A 20,494-nucleotide genomic window follows, 5' to 3' on the forward strand; every position below is an offset into this window, starting at 1 on the left:
AAAGACAGATGCTTCAACCCCTCCTGGCAGTTCTTCGCTCTCACCAAGTGCCCTACAGGTGGGACTTTCCATTTGCTCTCCATGCCTGTAAAGATGGACTCTCTGCTGTTCTACGCTCTTTCTCTGATCTCCCGGCCTTCTGCTCTACCTTGGATTTGCCGGTACCCCAGATGGTGGACTGGGATCTGACATCCTCTCCTTCTCTGCCTCCTGTTTGGAAGCCTGTCCAATCCTGTCAAAACTGAATCACTTCCTCTGAATCTTCCCTTGTCCTGCACTCTAACTATTCTTTTAAATGGTCCTCTTCTGCTATTAAGTACTTGGGGGTTCACCTCACTTCTTGCTATTCCTCTCATGGAGAAATGGAGGTCGCATTATATATCTCCTTTTTTGGCTGTATTGTGGTGGTTAAAATGAGGATCCTGGGGGGTGTTGCTTTCCGCTGCTGAAGATGGCTGCCTAGTGAGTGAGCTCCCGTTCCCTGTGGCCTTCTATTAGCTTAATCAGCCTCCTGCCTGCTGAAGGACAGAGGAACCCGCCTACCTGCTTGGACCCCAGCTTTCCTCTGCCCCCATCACCCGGTACCTCCACCCGGCCTACTCCTCAGTCCCGGGCTCACCATCTGCCTTGTCAGGCCCAGCACATCTCCTCCGGTCCCGCTCTGTGGGGGCTCCGGCGGCACATCCTCCAGCTAGCCCTGCTCAGTCTACCTCTCTTGCCGGTGACCGAGGGGCTCTTTCTCAGCTATCCCTGCCTCCTGTCCCGGCCTCCGGCATCCACGTGGGAAATGGTGCTGCTCCCTGCCCACCATTTTCTGCCTCCCCCTGTGCCACAACTACAGGAGTGGTGCCGCTGCTGCTTACGGCCCCCATGCAGGTCTCCCTGGCTGCTGGCTCCCCGCAGCTGGTGAGTCCCCCCCTGCCCTGCGGTTACCTGGACCTGGCTCACCTCCACTCCTCTCTCTCCTGGAATCTCAGGCCCCTGGGGACCCCCCTCTCCCACTGCAGGGGAAGCTGTCCTGTCCCTTTAAAGGGGCGCCCCTTCCACCAGGGTACACAATCCCTCCTCCTCAGCCCCCTTCTCCTGCTGGGTTCTCTCCTTTGGCCCTGACTGGCCGGACAGCTACCACACCTCTGCATTCTACTACCAGGGGCTGTTGTCCCTTTGGGACCCCTACCTTGCTGCTTAGTGATGCTCCTAAACCACAGAGGACCATGTCTTCCCACAGAACCAGCATGGGTGTCCCCAGGACTGTGCCATCACAGGATCCCCCTTCTACCTGTCAGGACTCAGGGGCCCCTCGCTCTGCTGCTGCCCACCCTATTTGGGACACCGGTCTGGACTCTGATTTGGATTGCTCAGGGGTCCCAGCCTCCACTCCGGCCCTCCCAGACGTCAGACAGCTACTTTCACAAATCCCTACTAAAGAGGAATTTAAAGCCCTGATCGCAGAAGTCACAGGACCTTCAACATTTCTCTAGTAGAGTGGAGGACTTGGAAGGGGCCCATGACTCTACAAGGTCCTACATTGCTCAGCTTCAAGCTACCATCATGGCTCAGTCTGACTTCCTCGGAGACCTGCACTCTCATGTTGAAGACCTAGATAATAGGGGCAGGCGTAATAACATTAGAGCCCGTGGGCTCCCCAAGGCTACCCAGGCTGAGGACTTATGTATCACCTTGGAAGCTATCTTCAACATGATTTTGGGGCGAACCCACATCCCACAAGATCAAGCTTGACTGTGCTCATCGGGCTCTATGCCCCCGCCCCTCTAATGGTCCCCCCAGGATGTTATTTGTTGTGTAGCTGATTTCCAATTGAAGGAGTGGATAATGGCGAAATCACGTTCCCTCCGGAACTTTGACTTTGATGGGGCACCTATTCAGCTCTACCAGGACCGTTCTCAGGTGCCTTACAGATGGTCCTTTGCTTTGTTCTGCAAGCCAGACGGGATGGACGCTCTGCTGTTCTGCGGTCCTTTGCTGATCTGCCAGGATTTTGTGCTGCCCTCGACCTCCAGGTCCCTCAGCTTACGGACTGGGGCCTGACTCCACCACCTCCTCCTCTGCCCTCAGTATGGCAACCTGTCTGGGGGAAACGCCACAGAGTGGGCCGGGCTCTACCTTCTCCGAGCCCCCGGAGCTCTGGTCCTGATCTACCATGAAGATCCTTCCTAGGACTGGGTTCATTGTTCGGCTGCAGGACTTCTTGTTTGCTATGCATCTTTATTGCTTATATTTGCTTGCACTACTTTCCCCTTGTTTTATTTGTTTGCTTCTTTGTTACCCCCTGGGGTACTTCTGCAGGACTTTTCATTGGCTTGGCCTTTGTGCGGGAATCATGTCTCTTTCAGTGGTCTCCCTTCTGGAGCGTACTTCCACTTCCCCCATCAAGGCCAAGTCAAAGGCAGACATATTAATGACTTATGGTCTCTTCTCTAGCTCCCAAGCCATTGGTTCATTTAAGGTTATGTTTCCCTTTCCCTCCTTCCCTTGTGTCCCTCTTGGTTTGTCTTTTGTTCCCTCTTCTTGTCTTTTGTCCTGCTGGTTTTCCTTCTTGCTCGTCTTCTTTGTCCTTCTTAGGTCCGGTTGCATGTCCCTGGTGTTCTCCTCCCCTCCTCTCCTCCCCAGCCGTGTCGAGATGACCTCATTTGTTCCCCATTACACCTACACTTCTTCACCCACCTACATCTTCATGGCTCAAGTGTTTCTCCTTGAATGTGAAGGTACTCAACTCCCCAACTAAGAGGCGTTTGCCACAGAGAGAGTTGGTAGCTCTGAAGGCCGACATTGTCTATCTCCAGGAGACACACTTTGACATGACGGGTTCCTTTCAATTCCTACATCATCTCTACCCTGCATTGCCATCTCCTCCCCAGCTGCATTTGTCAACGCTTTTCGGCGATTGATAAGTTCGGGGGCCCTTTATGATCTTTGGCAGATTAACCACCCCTCTGATCGCTCTTTTACCTTTTATTCTCACCCTCACAAATTCCATACCCGCATCTATTATTTTCGGTAACCTTCTTATGGTCCGCATGCTCTCCTCTGCCTCTCTGGAATCTCCTGGTCCGATCATAGCCCTGTCCTATTCTCTTTCTTCCTCTTTTCTTCCTCGATATGCCGCTGTCATTGGCATCTTAATGACTCTTTGCTTAAAACTCCCTCTTCCGGGGACTCGATCCAGGCAAGCATAGCTACGTACTTTGAAGACAACGAGGGCTATGTTTCCTCCCTGGCGATCCTTTGGGAAGCCCACAAGGCGGTGGTCCTTGGCCACTGCATTGCCTTGGATTCCAGACTGAAATGTGACGCCTTGGCTCGCTCCAGGGAACTTAGGGCTCAGATAGCTCACCTAGAAGCTCTTCTTCTGTCTTCCTCCTCCCTCTCGGTGCTGAGGCGCCTGGTAGCGGCGCGGTCCCAGTTAAGTGACTTGGCCCTCCACAAGGTGGAAAGTCAACAGCTTTATGCAAAGCAGCATTTTTATGAGAAGGGCAACAAGGCTCATACCATGCTCGCTTGGCGCCTTAGTGATCTATCCGCTGCCCAGACCCCTTCTGCCCTGAAAGAATCTTTTGGTATCCTTCAGCATTACCCTGACTCTGTTTCTAAGCTTTTCCTTGACTATTACTCTAAACTCTACTCACTTCCCTCTCAACTCCCCTCGGACCCTGGAGATCGTGCTTCCATGCTTGACTCCATTCTCTCTCGGTGTAGCCTTCCATCTCTTTCGGCAGCTGACAGAGAGACTTTGAATCTCAGACTCTTCCTGTGCGGTGCTCTCCGGGCCCGGGGGGGGGGGGGGGGGGAATTCTGCAGTCTTTCCTTCATTCAACCCTGATTCCTAAACCTGGTAAAGATCCCCATGACTGCTCCAACTACTGACCCATTGCCCATCTCAATTCTGATTTGAAACTTTTCCAAAATCCTGGCAAACCGCCTTTGCTGTTTCTTGCCTAACCTTATACAAAAGGATCAGCTAGGCTTTATTCCCTGCCGACAGGGAGGCAATAATACGAAATGAGTCGTGGACCTTATTGATATCATTAATAGGAGGTCGGAGCAGACATTAGTTCTGAGCCTAGACGCTGAAAAGGCCTCTTATAGGCTAGGTTGGCCTTTCCTGTTTGGTATTTCTGGTAACTTCCTTACTCAGACCTTTACTTTGTATAATGGCACTAGGCAGGGATGCCCGTTATCCCCCTTGATCTTTGCCCTATGTATAGAACCTCTTGCTGCCCTGATCCGGGGGGATCTGGACATATCTGGTGTTTTGCTTCATGGCAGGGACTTTAAGATCTGCCTTTTTGCCGATGATTCTTGTCTTGTCTTGCTTGCTTTCACTAAGCCCCTTCTGTCCCTCCCCTCGCTGTATAAACTTTGACATACCCATGGCCTTGTCTCTGGCTATAAAGTCAACCTCTCCAAATCTTAATTGGTCTCCCTCTTGCAAACTAACTTCTCTTTTCCATGGTCCTCTTCTTCTATCACCTACTTGGGTGTGTCGCTTTCGCCTCGCTATTCCTCTTTGTACTCTGTCAACTAACCTCGGCTTTTCGGAAAGCTGCATGCTTTGATGGAGAAGTGGAGATCGCAATATATTTCTTTTTTTGGACGCGTTACGGCGGGGAAAATGACTATCCTCCCTAAACTGCTTTTACTTTTTTGAAACGTTACTGGTGCGGGTCCCCCTAGCTAGTTCTTTTCAGATGGCTATTTTTTTGTTTATCTGGGATGCTAAGCGACATCGCCTCCCAATGTCTGTTATGTTAGCTTGTCGCTCTCTTGGGGGTCTGGGAGTTCCGGATGTGACTAAATATTACTGAGCAGCTCATCTCCACCACCTGGCGGCCTTGTCTACTTATCATGCTTACAGTAAATGGTGTTGGAAAAACTGTGGCTTGCCCCTTTTCATCCTAACTCTCTCCTGTGGATGCTTCCACTCACCTCCCCTGATCATCCCCTTCTAGGACCGATGTCGTTCTCTCGATATGTCTGGATCTATTGCTTTCGCCGATTTAGCCTTCTTTCTTCCTTTTCTCCTCTACAGTCCTTTCTTATCACCCTGCCTTTCCCCCTGGCTTAACTTCCTGTGTGGAGTCTCCCTGCCTCTGAGGAATGCCACTATATGCAACCACCTCATTATTTTTTGTTAAGACAAAGCTCGTTGACTGTCTCCCTACCAACTGGTTTTGAGAGGTTGTGTAGGGGTGGTCCTCAGACAAGGGGATTACTCTCTAGTATATACTCCTTTCTACTGTCTCCCCCAGACGGTCCCCCTCCTTCCCATCGCGACATGAGCTGTTGGGAGGAAGCCCTTAACACTATTATTACCATCCCTCAATGGTGGTTAATTTGGCATCGAGCTTCTAAAGCTTCAATTTGTATGGCCTATAAGAAAACACAATTTAAGATGCTAATGGGTTGGTACCATACTCCGGCCCTACTCAATAGACTGAACCCTGCTATTCCTCCCCAGTGCTGGCGTGCGGGGTGGGTTTGGGTACTGTTTTCCACATCTTTTGGGCTTGTCCACTGATAGTCCCTTATCGGGTTCAGGTGCAAAAGTTGATCTCTAATGTTCTGGGAATCTTGGTTCCTCTTGACCCTTTGGTCTTCCTTCTGCACCTTTCTGCTCGGGGTTTGATCAAAAAACTGTTTAAGCTCTTTTTGCACATTGTCCTAATGGCTAAAACCCTTGTTGCCAAGCATTGGAAGCAGACCTTACCCCCGTCAGAGGATGATCTTCTCGCTAGGATATGTGAGATCCTTTCGCTTGAGTCCCTCACTGCATCTCTGAATAACACCATTCCACAATTTTTGTCCGTATGGGACCCATGGGATAGATTTACGGATAGGCAGCCCCCATGAGTGAGGAGAAGGGTATCCCCCCTCCCTCCTCCTCTTTTTCTCCACATCCGGACTTTCTTCTTTCTCTTTTCTATCTTCCCCCACTCCTTTTTGGTGTTGTCTTCCTGTTGACTTCCCCCTTTTATTTATTTCCTCTTGTGGTCTCCTCCCTAAATGTACTTATTTTGGTACTTTGGTACTGCTCTTCTTGTTTATTCTCTGCTTTGTTTATATGACTGAGATTTGTTTCATCGTTATGCTTTACCTTTGGAAGATGTTTTGTTTCATCCGAGGTAGACCATTTGTTATTTACAGGCATAGGGGATCCTTCCCCCCTTGTCATCTGTTGGATTATGTTTTTCTCTTATCCTTGTAAAACTTCAATAAAAATGTACAGTTTAAAAAAAAATGATGATCCTCCCTAAATTACTTTATTTTTTTTGCCGGTACGCGTGCCAATGTCAGCCCTTTGCTCTTTTCAGTCAGCTAGTTTTAGTTTTATTTGGGATGGGAAAAGACATTGTCTCCCAATGTCAGTTATGATGTTTAGTAGAGCTAAGGGGGGCTAGCGGTTCCTGAAGTGACAAAATATTAATGGTCTGCTCACCTGCGCCATCTTGTGGTGTGGTCAACGTACCATGCTTATAGCCACTGGATGGAACTGGAGAAGCTCTGGCTAGCCCCACTTCACCCTAATACCCTCCTTTGGTGTGCTCGGGCGTCTGCTATTTCTCTTTCTTCTATTCTAGGTCCCATGCCTTTTTCTAGATATGTTTTGGGGTATTGTTCTAGGAAGTTCGAACTGTTTTCTTCCCCTTCCCCTATGCCGTCTTTCCTCTATCATCCTGACTTTCCTTCTGGCCTGTCTTCTGCTATGGTGCGGGAATGGGGATCCCGGGGTCTCTTCTTCTGGGACAACATAGTTGACCCTATATCTCGTTCTCTCCTGTCTTTTGAACAACTGGCTTCTCCCCTCTTCTGAGCGATTCCACTACCTGCAATTGCGAAATTTGATGTCCTCCATGCCAGGTTCTACAGTGATTTTTAAGCCTACTGGCTTTGAAAGGTTATGTCGTGGTGGACCTCAGACGAGGCATTCTCTCCGATATCTACTCATTTCTTTTTCACCCCCGTGATTGTGATCCTCCATCGCACCGCTATATGAGTTACTGGAAGGCTGTTTTTAAATACTGCTATTACTCTACTTCAGTTGCGTGTTATTTGGCAGCGGGCATCCAAGGCTTCTATCTGCACCGCCTATAAGGAAACCCAGTATAAAATGATTATGGGCTGGTATCATACTCCAAAATTACTGAACAGACTAAACCCTGCTATCCCCCCTCAGTGCTGGCGTTGTGGGATCGGGCTGGGTATGGTATTTCATATTTTCTGGTCCTGTTCTCTCAAAGGGGACTACTGGAAAATGGTGCAGCGCTAACTGTCTGATGTCTTGGCTGTTTTTGTCCCCCTGGACCCCCTTGTTTATCTTTTCCACCTGTCTCATCATACTTTGTCTAAGAAGCCTTTTAAGCTCTTTATGCATTTTGCCGCTAAGACCCTTATAGCCAAGTCTTAGAAGAGGACTCTCCCTCCCTCTGAGACTGATTTGTTAACTCGTATTTGTGAGATCCGTTCTCTGGAATCTCTTACGGCCTCTTTGAACAACTCTATACCCTCATTCGTATCTGTCTGGGAACCATGGGACCACTTTTCTGACCGACAGCCTCCTTGATCCCTCCTGCCTCTCCCTCCTTCCACCTTCTCTTCTCCTTTTCTTCCTTTTTCTTTTCCCTACTAGTCTGTGTGTTGGTCCTTGTTGATCTTTGTTGGTCTTTGTGGTCCCTTTTTGTCCCTTGTGTGTTTGTGGCCCTCTGGGCTTGACTGATTATATTTGCTGGTGTTAAGTCTCAAGCCTTCATAAGCTTTCTTCATGGTCAGCATTCTGGCTTGTACCCCGGTATTGGGGCTTATGATTTATTCTGGTTGTTTTTGCAGGCCTTATATGGCTTCCTTTATGTTTCTCTTTATTCATTGTTTTACCAACTGCAACTGGGTCTTTGGCCCCTTGTGACGTTATTTGCCTGTCCTTTTTTCTTTTTGGATTTGTAACCATAAAAAATTCCTTAATAAGAATCTACAGTTAAAAAAAATAATAATAAAAAAAAAAAATATATATATATATATATATATATATATACACACACTTTATTAGAAATAAACAAGCTAGACATACATTTAAAAACACTTAAAATGATTTTACCTGAAACTAAACCACAACAAGAGCCCTCCTAGGATGCCTACCTCAAAAAAAAAAAAAAAAAAAATCTGTTCTGGAATAACAATAAAGTGCAAGGTGAATGAAAAACAAAAATATGCATACGAACAAGAAAGTATAAAACAATCTTTTACAAATCGACCTACTAATATAATACAACATATGACATACACTCTTTTCCATAGCAAAAAGGTGAATACAAAACCCACCTATATAATGGAAGAAAGATCAGAGCAGAAGCGATGATGGATAAAAATGTTGTTTTTCATTCATCTTGCACTTTATTGTTATTCCAGAACAGATTTTTTTACATTAATGGGGCAGGGTCCTGGGAGGGCTCTTGTGGTTTAGGTTCAGGTAGAACCATTTTAAGTGTTTTAAATGTATGTCTAGATTGTGTATTTCTAATAAAGATTCTTTTTACATTTACTTTTGTGATTTTGGTGTGAGCCTTTTTTTAGTGCACTGGCTGGGCGCAGGACCTGGGCGTGGAACACAGGGGGTAAGAGGTGAGCTGGATTTGTGCATCTGCTATTCAAGGGGTCTTTTTGGTGTACCATATTTTTTTTCCTTGTACATGGTATAGTTTTGGTACACTTGGTGGCACCAGCTATAGGCACCATTAGCTGAGCCCACTTATTTTTTTGTTATATAACTTTAATGGTGACTGTTGTTTCATGCCCCATCTAATAGACATGAATGGAGGGGGCGTGACTTGATGTTACAAGGGGGCATGGAGTGACATTACATCTCCGACCGCTCAAACCAAGCGTTCTAAACATACTGTTCCTAATTTGTAAATTACTTAATTTGCCAAAAATTAATCCTTACCTCAGAAAAAAAACACTACAGTCTTACTTCCCTGTTAACTACTGTTGCCCATTGATAGTTGTCCTGAAAGGTAAATCAAGGCTTCCTCCTTATCTTTTACCACCCATAAAGTTACAATCAGCTGTCCCTTGTGTAAATACTTGTGTTTTTCTATGCACATAGTACTGCCTCCTGAATGTAATCCTCTTGTCCACTCCCTTTTGTCATCATTATTATCAGCAGCATCAGTGAACTGCTTACACTTGGGATGCCTTTGCTGTGTAACCCATTCCTTGCTGTGCTGCAGCTGTTTCTTGAATTTCTTCTCACATAGCACCTTGCAAAAACCCAGTGCACCAGTAACCCCTTCTCCCCTCACAAGCCATACATAGTACTGTACTGTGTAAATCATCAGCCCAGCACAGTGCCAGCCTGTTCAGTCCAGTGTACTTTCTCCAGCACTATTTCATGGCAGAGAGTAGTAGGTGCTGTCCTGGGATTGGTCAGACATGTAAAGGAAAAGAACTACCAGCGTAGGTACTGCTTCTCCTGGCAAATATCCCAGCTCTGGTTCTGACCCCTGAAATGGAGAGAATGAGAAACAGCTGTGCACCATGGAAGTGACTCAGGGGCTCAGCAGTGAGAATCACCTTATTACCTCTCTGAGGAGTTAATCTATCAACAGCCATGCTGGTTTATAAACATATTTTAAAAGTACATACACTAAGTTCACAATTTTACCATCTTTACACTGTACTTTGACACAAGCTACTATAATAGGTTACCAGATTCTCCATCTTAACTTATGAAATACTGTAATGGTTGTGTTCAGCATGTGAACTATTCATATAATACCAGACAATTATAGCTATTTTATTGGTTAATTTAGTTTAATTGTAAATATTCTGCATTGTTTTAGCTTCATTATGGAAATAAAAGTTTAGCTTCTAAAAAGAGCATCATTTACATGAATATATGTGAAGGTTCTTTGAAATATTACTGCAATGCAGATGCTTAAAGGGCTACTCCGCTGCTAGACATCTTAGACATAGACCTGAATGGAGGGGGTGTGGCATGACATGACGAGGGGCATGGTGATGTTTGTTCAGAATGCCGGGTGCTGCGCAGAAATCGTGGGGGTCCCAGCAGAAGGACCCCTGCAATCAGACATCTTATCCCCTTCCTTTGGATAGGGGATAAGATGTCTAGCAGTGGAGTACCCCTTTAATGAGAGAAATATTGTTTTATTTTGGTAAAATGTTATTAAAAGATACCACGTGATGCTTCCATATGGTACCAGACAACAGTGCTATTCTCTACTAGGAAAATTCTATTGGTTTCATATAAAGTACAAAACAAAAAAAAAACTCCATGCCCCTGTACGGATGGGCCCCATAGACTTCTGTGGATGCTGTATTCCAGCTCACTAGAAGTTAAAGGGGTACTCCAGTGCTCCATTCCCAATCACGGCCTCCAGCTTCGTGCGTTCTGAGCAAAATGTTCAGAACGCTCGGAGCTGGAGGCCGTGATTGGGACGTCAGGGCCACACCCCTCGTGACATCACGCCATTCCCCTACCATTCATTTCTATGGAAGGGATTGTGTCAGCGTCAGGTCACGACCACTGCCACAGGAACCCGCCGTTTGTTTAGAACGCCGGATGCTGCAGGGAGATCGTGGGGGGCCTCAGCAGTGGGAGTACCCCTTAAAGAATATGTTGCAATTATATTGTACATTTAAAGAGGACCTGTAGCCAACCCCCAAATCATTTGGATTTTACAGTAATTAAATACCCTAGGGTGCCCAGATCACACTCCTTTTTTACAGTTTCTTGATACAGCTGGCCCTCTTGATGCTCCCCTGGACAGATGATGTTAAGAGAGAGGAGGATCAGGCATGTTGGTATTCAACTTTATCGTTTTGGTGTCACAGCATTCTAAGAGCCATAACATTTTTCATTTTTCAATCAATGTAGTTGTATGATGTGCTGTCGTTTTTATTGCGAATATTTTGGTAATATTTTGGAGTACTAAATTAAAATGATTGAATAGCTTTTATAATTTTTTTAGATTGTGAGGGATGGAAAAAAGCTATTCCAACATTTTAATTAATGCCAATAGACCTCTCTGGTTGCATTGGCCTAAGGTGGATCAATTAGGCTGTGCTCCGGCAGGATCTAATAGACATATGTGTATGGAAGGCCTGGTATGTGTGATTCATTTTATGAATTTATGATGGGTAACAGAGAAAGTGCTTCCTTCTGTCAATTCACTTAGATACCATGGTTGGTATTATAGTCAAGCTTGAGGAAAACTGTAAGCAAGTTGTATTTCTATGGAATATACTATAAATGCTCGATAAATGAAAGTCCCACCACTGGGACCCGCACCATTCTTCCCCAGCCCAAACCCCATACAGCCTAGTTGCTGTCAAAAGTGGTGGATTACGAAAGCAACTAAACATGCTGTTCTACGCTATTTCTGTAACTCCTATAAAAGTAAAAAGGAGTAACCGAAACAATGTAACCAGGAGCTACACTGTTTCTGTAACTCGGAATACAGCATCGATTTTGATATGGGAATACCCCTTAAGGGTCTATTCACACCTACAGTATTCTGCACAGATTTGATGCGCAGGATTTTCTGCTGCAGATTTCAATGTAAACTAAATGACTAAACACAGCTTCAGATCCTGCGCATCAAATCTGCGCAGAATTTTGTACGTGTGAATAGACTCTGAAAGAGGACATGTGGCCAGCCTAAAAAATATGAGATTGCTTTAAAGGGTTACCTAGGTTTAGGAAAAACAGAGCCTATGTCTTGCAGTTCATTTCCATTAAAGCGAATGGAGCCAAGCTGTAATACCATACACAACTGTACAACGGAGTATGATCAGTGCACCCTAAGCTATTTAATCAACAATTTTGGGAGGTTGGCCACAGGTCCTCTTGAAGGAGATATTTTTTTTTCCACATTTTGAAATCAGTTTAACCAGATGAGGGCCTGTTTTTGGACAATTTTTGTACTTTTAACTGGCACTATTTTGGTTTGTATAATATATTGTAAATTGATCCCTCAACTTACAATTACCTTAGGTTACAATATTTTTAACATGTAATTGGCTTTTCTGGACCATTGTAACTTGAAACCAGACTCAACATACAATGCCAAAAAACGTGTAAATGGCTGGAAAATCTGACCAATCGCAGTGGGCATATAACTGGTAAAACACCTGTATTACTAAAGTACTGATTTGCTGTCTTGTACCACCTGCCTTCAGTATAATTTGGTACTATACTGCCCTTTACCTGTGTCAGGGCTAGCTGTTCCTTTGGACACCAAATGAGGGTGGCTCCATTTTGTATCTCCATTGAACTGTGTGTCCTGTACAGGACCCTGAAGAAGCTCCTGTCCTCTTTATAATAAAGTTTCTATAGACTTATTACATAACAAATGTTTCAATAGATGTTTCTATAAACTTATTATCTCAACATACAATGGTTTTACCATACAATGTTCATGCTGAAATTAATTAATATTGTAACTTAAGGGAAACTGTATTGTCACAAATTTATTGATTTTTAAAAAAACTTTTAAGTACATGTTGCTGGCTATAATAGCGGTCAGGGTGCCTGTCCTGATCCCTGTTCATGGCTGGTAGCACCTATAATGGGCACATAAGCTTCTGGACCATAGAGCTATGGAAGAACTTGGCCTGGTCTAATTAATAACACTAGTTTTACATCATTTAGACAGCCAGATGCACTTTTGTGTATTTTTTTTTTTACCTGGGAAAAAAATGCCCATAAAACTTCTTTATATCCACATGCCTATTATTGTATAGGTCCTCCTCATGAACCAAAACAGCTCCGCCACATTAACCATTAAGGACTCAGGGTTCTTGCGTTTTTGCACTTTCGTTTTTTTCCTCCTTACCTTTTAAAAATCATAACCCTTTCAATTTTGCACCTAAAATTTCATATTATGGCTTATTTTTTGTGCCACCAATTCTACTTTGCAGTGACATTAGTCATTTTACCAAAAAACCCACGGCGAAACAGAAAAGTAATTAATTGTGCGACAAAATGAAAGAAAAAAAATGCCATTTTGTAACTTTTGGGGGGTTCCATTTCTACGCAGGGCATTTTTCGAAAACAAAAATGACACCTTTTCTTTATTCTGTAGGTCCATACGAAAAAAATCATAACTACATGCACAAAAATGAATGCGTTTAAAATTGTCATCTTTTTGACCCCTATAACTTTTTTATTTTTCCGTGTACGGGGCGGCTAATTTTCTTTTGCGCCGTGATCTGAAGTTTTCAGCGGTACCATTTTTGTATTGATCAGACTTTTTGATCTCTTTTTATTCATTTTTTCATGATATAAAAAGTGACCAAAAATAAGCTATTTTGGACTTTGAAATTTTTTTGCGCGTACTCCATTGACCGTGCAGTTTAATTAATGATATATTTTTATAGTACGGACATTTCCGGATGCAGCAATACCACATATGTTTATTTTTATTTACCCAGTTTTTTTAAATAATGGAATAAGGGGGGTGATTCAAACTTTTATTAGGGAAGGGGTTAAATGATCTTTATTAATTTTTTTTCCACACTTTTTTTTGCAGTGTTATTGCTCCCATAGGGGGCTATAACACTGCACACACTCATCTTTTACACAGATCACTGCCATGTATTAACAATCAATCACCGATCGGACGCGTTAGAGGCAGATAAGGCACCCTCCACTCGCATTCTAGCTCAGGGTCCCTTTCATTAGCCTCTGGGACCAACCCACTATGACGCGCGTTATAGACCGGGACCGGGCGCAGGGCTTATAGGTACGCCCTGCGTCCATTAGAGGTTAAGGCATGGACTCCACAAGACCACTGAAGGTGTCCTGTAGTATCTGCCATCAGGACATAAGCAGCAAATCTGGATTAGGCAATTGGAGGCCATGTCAAGATTTTGAACTCTATGTCATGTTTCTTAAACCATTTCTGAACATATGTTGGTAGTCGTGTAGGGCACATTATCCTACTGAAAGAGGCCTCTGCCATTAGGAAATCCCACTGCCATGAAGAGGTGGACTCAGTATGTACAATGATTCACTTGTTTGTACATAACATATACATGACTGCAAAGAAACAAGAATTCCCAGCAAAACCTTTCTCAAGGCATCACATAGACTCCGCCGGCTCCCCTACTTTATTCTGGTGCCATCTCTTTTACAGTAAAAGTTGAATCGCTGATCGATGAGGTGAAGACACCGAATTAAAATGAATGGGAGCCAAGCTGCAATTACCTGGCTCCACCACTATACAATTAACAGCACAGGGCTTCCGACCCTATTCACTGTATAGTCCAAGATTCCAAGCAGCTGATCAATGGATTGGGGGGGGGGGGGGGGTTTGCTGGCTATCGCCACCCCACTGATCAGCGATCTATGGATAGGCCATCAATCAAAAAGTCCAGAGAAAACCCTTTAACCCCTTAAGGACACATGACGTTCTCATACGTCTCCATTTCCGAGTCCTTAAGGACACATAACGTATGAGAACGTCATGTGCTTTCCTGGCCCCCCGCAGCCATCTGGAGCGGAGCCGGTGCCGGATGCCTGCTGAAATCGTTCAGCAGGCATCGGGACATATCGCCCAGGGGGGTCATGATGACCCCCGATGTCGGCGATGGCCGCAGATCCCTGGACAATTCAGTCCAGCGATCTGTGGCGGATTCCGGGTCAATCGGGTCTCCAGTGACCCGGTGACCGGGAATTACTGGCTGATTGGGGCCGTCTCTGACGGCCCCCGAACAGCCATAGCCAGCAGGGGTGAGGTTGCACTGGTGCCACCTTACGATCGCCCTGATTGTCGGCCGGTTTACCGGCCGACCAATCAGGGCACCTGCTGCGGGTGTCACTCCCGCAACCCGCTCCGCCCCTCTTCCGGAGGATGGGAGCGGGTGCGTGACGTGGACCCCGGGAGCTGGGGACCCCGATCCCCGGCGTCAATGTTGGGATCGGGGCCCCAGGAGCAGCGGCGGCGAGGGACTGACCTGCAGCGTGGATCAGGAGTGAGTGACAGCCTCCTGCTGTTGCTTAGCAACAGCTCCCAGCATGCAAAAAGGGCATGCTGGGAGCTGTAGTTATGCAACAGCAGGAGGCAGACAACCACAAATCCCAGCATTCCCTTATGGGCATGCTGGGACTTATAGTTTTGCAACAGCTGGAGGCACATTTTTTCTATGGAAAAGTGTACCTTCAGCTGTTGTAAAACTACAACTCCCAGCTTGCACAAACAGCTAAAGTGCATGCTGGGAGTTGTAGTGGTGCATCTGCTGGTTGCATAACTACAACTCCCAGCATGCCCGTTGGCTGTCGGTGACTGCTGAGAGTTGTAGTTTTGCAACAGCTGAAGGCACAATGGTTGTGAAACTCAGAGTTTTTTTTTACCTAACTCAGTGTTTCACGACCGGTGTACCTCCAGCTGTTGCAAACTACAACTCTCAGTAGTCACCGTACACCATGCACCGTACATGCTGGGAGTTGTAGTTTTGCAACAGCTGTATGCCCCCCCCCCCCCCCCAATGAACGTACAAGGTACACTCACATGGGCGGAGGTTTACAGTAAGTAGCCGGCTGCAAGTTTGAGCTGCGGAAAATTTTCTGCCGCAGCTCAAACTGCCAGCGAGAAACTACTGTGAACCCCCGCCCGTGCGACTGTACACTAAAAACACTACACTAACACAAAATAAAATAAAAAGTTAAAAACACTACATATACACATACCCCTACACAGCCCCCCTCCCCTCCCCAATAAAAATGAAAAACGTCTGGTACGCCACTGTTTCCAAAACGGAGCCTCCAGCTGTTGCAAAACAACAACTCACAGTATTGTCGGACAGCCGTTGACTGTCCAGCCATGCTGGGAGTTTTGCAACAGCTGGAGGCACCCTGTTTGGGAATCACAGGCGTAGAATTCCCCTATGTCCACCCCTATGCAAGCCCCTAATTAAGGCCTCAAATGCGCATGGCGCTCTCACTTTGGAGCCCTGTCGTATTTTAAGGCAACAGTTTAGGGTCACATATGGGGTATCGTCGTACTCGGGAGAAATTGTGTTACAAATTTTGGGGAGTATTTTCTGCTTTTACCCTTTTTAAAAATGTAAAATTTTTGGGGAAAACAAGCATTTTAGGTAAAAATTATTATATTTTTTTTACATATGCAAAAGTTGTGAAACACCTGTGGGGTATAAAGGTTCACTTAACCCCTTGTTACGTTCCCCGAGGGGTCTAGTTTCCAAAATGGTATGCCATGTGGGTTTTTTTTTTTTTGCTGTCCTGGCACCATAGGGGCTTCCTAAATGCGTCATGCCCCGAGCAAAATTTGCTTCCAAAAAGCCAAATGTGACTACTCCTCTTCTGAGACCCGTAGTGCGCCAGCAGAGCACTTTTCACCCCCATGTGGGGTGTTTTCTGAATTGGGAGAAATTGGGCTTCAAATTTTGAGGGGTATTTTCTGCTATTACCTTTTTTAAAAATGTAAAATTTTTGGGAAAACAAGCATTTTAGGTAAAAATAATTATATTTTTTTTACATTTGCAAAAGTCATGAAACACCTGTGGGGTATTAAGGCTCACTTTATCCCAGGTTACATTCCCCGAGGGGTCTAGTTTCCAAAATGGTATGCCATGTGTTTTTTTTTTTGCTGTTCTGGCACCATAGGGGCTGCCTAAATGCAACATGCCCCCCAAAAACCATTTCAGAAAAACGTACTCTCCAAAATCCCCTTGTCGCTCCTTCCCTTCTGAGCCCTCTACTGCGCCCGCCGAACACTTTACATACACATATGAGGTATGTGCTTACTCGAGAGAAATTGGGCTACAAAAACAAGTAAACATTTTCTCCTTTTACCACTTGCAAAAATTCAAAAATTGGGTCTACAAAAACATGTGAGTGTAAAAAATGAAGATTTTGAATTTTCTCCTTCACTTTGCTGCTATTCCTGTGAAACACCTAAAGGGTTAAAACACTTACTGAATGTCATTTTGAATACTTTGGGGGGTGTAGTTTTTATAATAGTGTCATTTATGGGGTATTTCTAATATGAAGACCCTTTAAATCCACTTCAAACCTGAACTGGTCCCTGAAAAATATCGAGTTTGAAAATTTTGTGAAAAATTGGAAAATTGCTGCTGAACTTTGAAGCCCTCTGGTGTCTTCCAAAATTAAAAACTTGTCAATTTTATGATGCAAACATAAAAGTAGACATATTGTATATGTGAATAAAAAAAAATGTATTCGTAATATACATTTTCCTTACAAGCAGAGAGCTTCAAAGTTAGAAAAATGCAAAATTTTCAAATTTTTCATCAAATTTACAGATTTTTCACCAAGAAAGGATGCAAGCTACCATTAAATTTTAAAACTATGTTAAAGTAGAATATGTCACGAAAAAGCAATCTCTGAATCAGAATATAACTAAAAGCATTCCAGAGTTATTAATGTTTAAAGTGACAGTGGTCAGATGTGCAAAAAACGCTCTGGTCCTTAAGGCCAAAATGGGCTTGGTCCTGAAGGGGTTAATGTTACGACTGCTCAGACATATATATGAAGCTTTTACTGTAGAGCTTGATAACTAAAATACATGATGTAAACAGCTTATGTGAACTCAGGATCAGTCAGGGGTTTAGTTATTACATGCAGGACATTATCTTCTTATCTTAAATAATCCAGGAGGTGCAGTGATGTCACAGCAATGAATATAAATACTATGAAGAAGAACTGGTTTGGTGTTCTAAACGTGAAGCCATATTATCCCATAATAGCACCAACCACGTGGGAGCTTCCCAATGACTTTAGTGAAAAAGAGAATCTGTTTAGTCCATGTCCATAAGGAGCAGTGACTTATAACGTGCTATTACTGACAAGACTGTACATCATGGACAGTATGTGCAAGGTATCCTTTTTGTGTAAATAAAGAGGCACAATGAGAATAGGGACCATTGTGAAGCTGTCCTAAAGCATTTTTTTTCTAATATTGAAGATTTAATGCAAAAATACTGAGGATGGGGCTATTTCCGTTTTCAGTTTTCAAAAAGTACAGAATGTGCAAAAATGTCCTAACAAACTGGTTCTGGTGATCAGCATAGATGTAGGAAATTTTTCAGTCAGAAAATTAAAGGGGACCTATAGGAGTTACTGGGACCATCACACATCACACTAATGTTTCTAATGGACTAAAATAAGGATTTGGGATTTTAACCAGGGCAGGACCCTACCTATTTAATAATGGACCAATATGAATGTTTATAACAATCACACATGCTGTAGATTTTCCAGCAAAGAAAGTAAGGGCCCTATTACATATGGCAATTGTCAGCTGAACAGGCTGGTACGGAACTGTCTAATAGGGTCAGCGATCAGCCAAAAATGCTTTGTTGCATCGTTTTAGCTGCTAAAAAAAATCTTTGTTTGTTGGCTGCGCATCTTCCTATGTGATAGATGATGTATGGCCAACAAATGATGGAAACAAACAGCCGCAATATTTTTCACATTAAAATTACATCACTACAGTGGAACCCTGGCAGACCCCATTGCAAGTCAATGGGGTATATTTGGTGTCATAGAGATCCATAGTATAAAGCCACAATGCAGACTGACACTTTTCTTTATCTCATACTAAAGAGGATTGAAGGCCTGATGTGCAACCACAGTAGACTTTGAGGGCCAACGTTTCACCAAAGTTGGTGTGAATGAGAAATCTGCTGGGCAAGGCCAGCTTAAAGGGACTGTATGAGATTAAAAAAACATAGATGCTTTCTTCTAGAAAGTGTCACTCTTACCCATGGGCTGTGCCTGGTGTCGCAGTTCAGCTTTACATAAAGAGTACCTGTAACTAAATAAACTTTTCTAAACTAACTCAGGCTATGTTCCCTAACACCCCTCCCACCCTTAAAAACATTTCAGAGCTTTAAAAAGTAGTATCATACCTTTCTTCTTGCTCACATAGTGAAATCTTCTGGCAGAAGAAAGTGGGTGTTTCCCAGCAGGCAATATGTCACTGAAGCCTGCTGGGGGATCACTTCTGCCCTCACTTTGTCGCAGCGCTGTGATGAATAGAAGACCTTAAGCTCTGTGCAGCAGCTTTCAGTCTGTGCTTCTTTCAGTGAGGCTCTGTTCAGCTTTTAGTCGGTGTAGCTTAGTCTGCGCAGCTGCTCTCAGTGAGGCTCTTTGCAGCTGTCAATCAAGCTCAGTGCAGAGAAACACTTCCTGAATTTGGACTTCTGTCATTGCAAGCAGGAGACCAAATCTGAGATTTTGACCAGCCAAGAAAAGAGAACCCTGGTGGCCAGAAGTATACAGCAGAAAAACATATATAAAACATGTTTTTTTTAAATGGAAGCCAGTTACAAAGGTTATTAATTTGGCATAAGGAATTAAATATTAGAAATCATGTTTAATGACTGTGCCCATTTAAGAAGAGCTGAGTTGAAATACCAGAAAAATCTATTGACAAGATTAATATGGTTTCTCTAATGTTTTACAGTCCCTTTCACCGAACCCCTTTTTCTTTGCATTCCACTCCTATGATCTCTTAGGCTTTCCCCTTAAATTTCCTAAAGTTAGGGTAGTAAATGTTATTACCACCTGTCGCTAGTTTCATTCTCTTCAAACCATGGCTACAAGTTATCAGGGCAGTCCACCACCCTCATTGACAGAGCTCTTCCAATTTTTATAATTTGTTATCACAAACTTAACTGGAACTAGCAGGGGGAGAGTGCATAAAACATAACTTTTTTTAGTGATTGACTATTAAAAGTTATGTTTTATGCACTCCCCCCTGCTAGTTTTTGTTATAATGCTTGGAGCTTTGTTGCATCATAGGTGGTTGGATACCTGGTGACATCCATGCACATTTTTCCACAAACTTAACTGGCCCAGTTCCAGTGCTGCCTCGGCACGCCAACATTGTCCCTAGTTGTCCTGACAACGCCCATGAACATTGCAGGGCCTATGTCACTGTGTGACATAGCTGGCCCAGCCTATCAGGTAATGGGAGCGTCGGGCTAATCAACTGTGGTGCTGGTGCTCACACATCCTGGCGGTGGGATATTTTAATGGCCAGTTCAGAAGCTGAGTTGTCTGAGATTGTGGATTTTCCCTTCACCAGCATTCATGTTACCTATGCTATTATGTGACATGATCTGATCTCTGCTCATGACCTGACCTTGCCTTGCCTGATGATTTTGTATTACATTGCCCTCTTCTTGGCTTGTCCCTGGTTACCACTTGTCTATTGTGTTGTGTTGCGATCTGCTACATAGGGCTGTAGGTAGGGACAATGGTTTAGTTGAGCTTTTATTCTCAATACAAGATAAGGCCAGGGACCATATTCTTATTTGCCGACAAATTCTGATCTGCTCTGCTCCCTATCTGATGTAATAGTTGTTTGGCAGGATAAATATTTTTTAAAAGGAGCAGCTTGACCTTTAAAAAAAAAACAACAAAATATTAGTGTTCAGACCATGACCAATAGCTAGAACTAGATGGGAGAAG

The sequence above is a fragment of the Hyla sarda genome, chromosome 8, assembly GCF_029499605.1.
Source record: "Hyla sarda isolate aHylSar1 chromosome 8, aHylSar1.hap1, whole genome shotgun sequence".
Lineage (NCBI taxonomy): Eukaryota > Metazoa > Chordata > Amphibia > Anura > Hylidae > Hyla > Hyla sarda.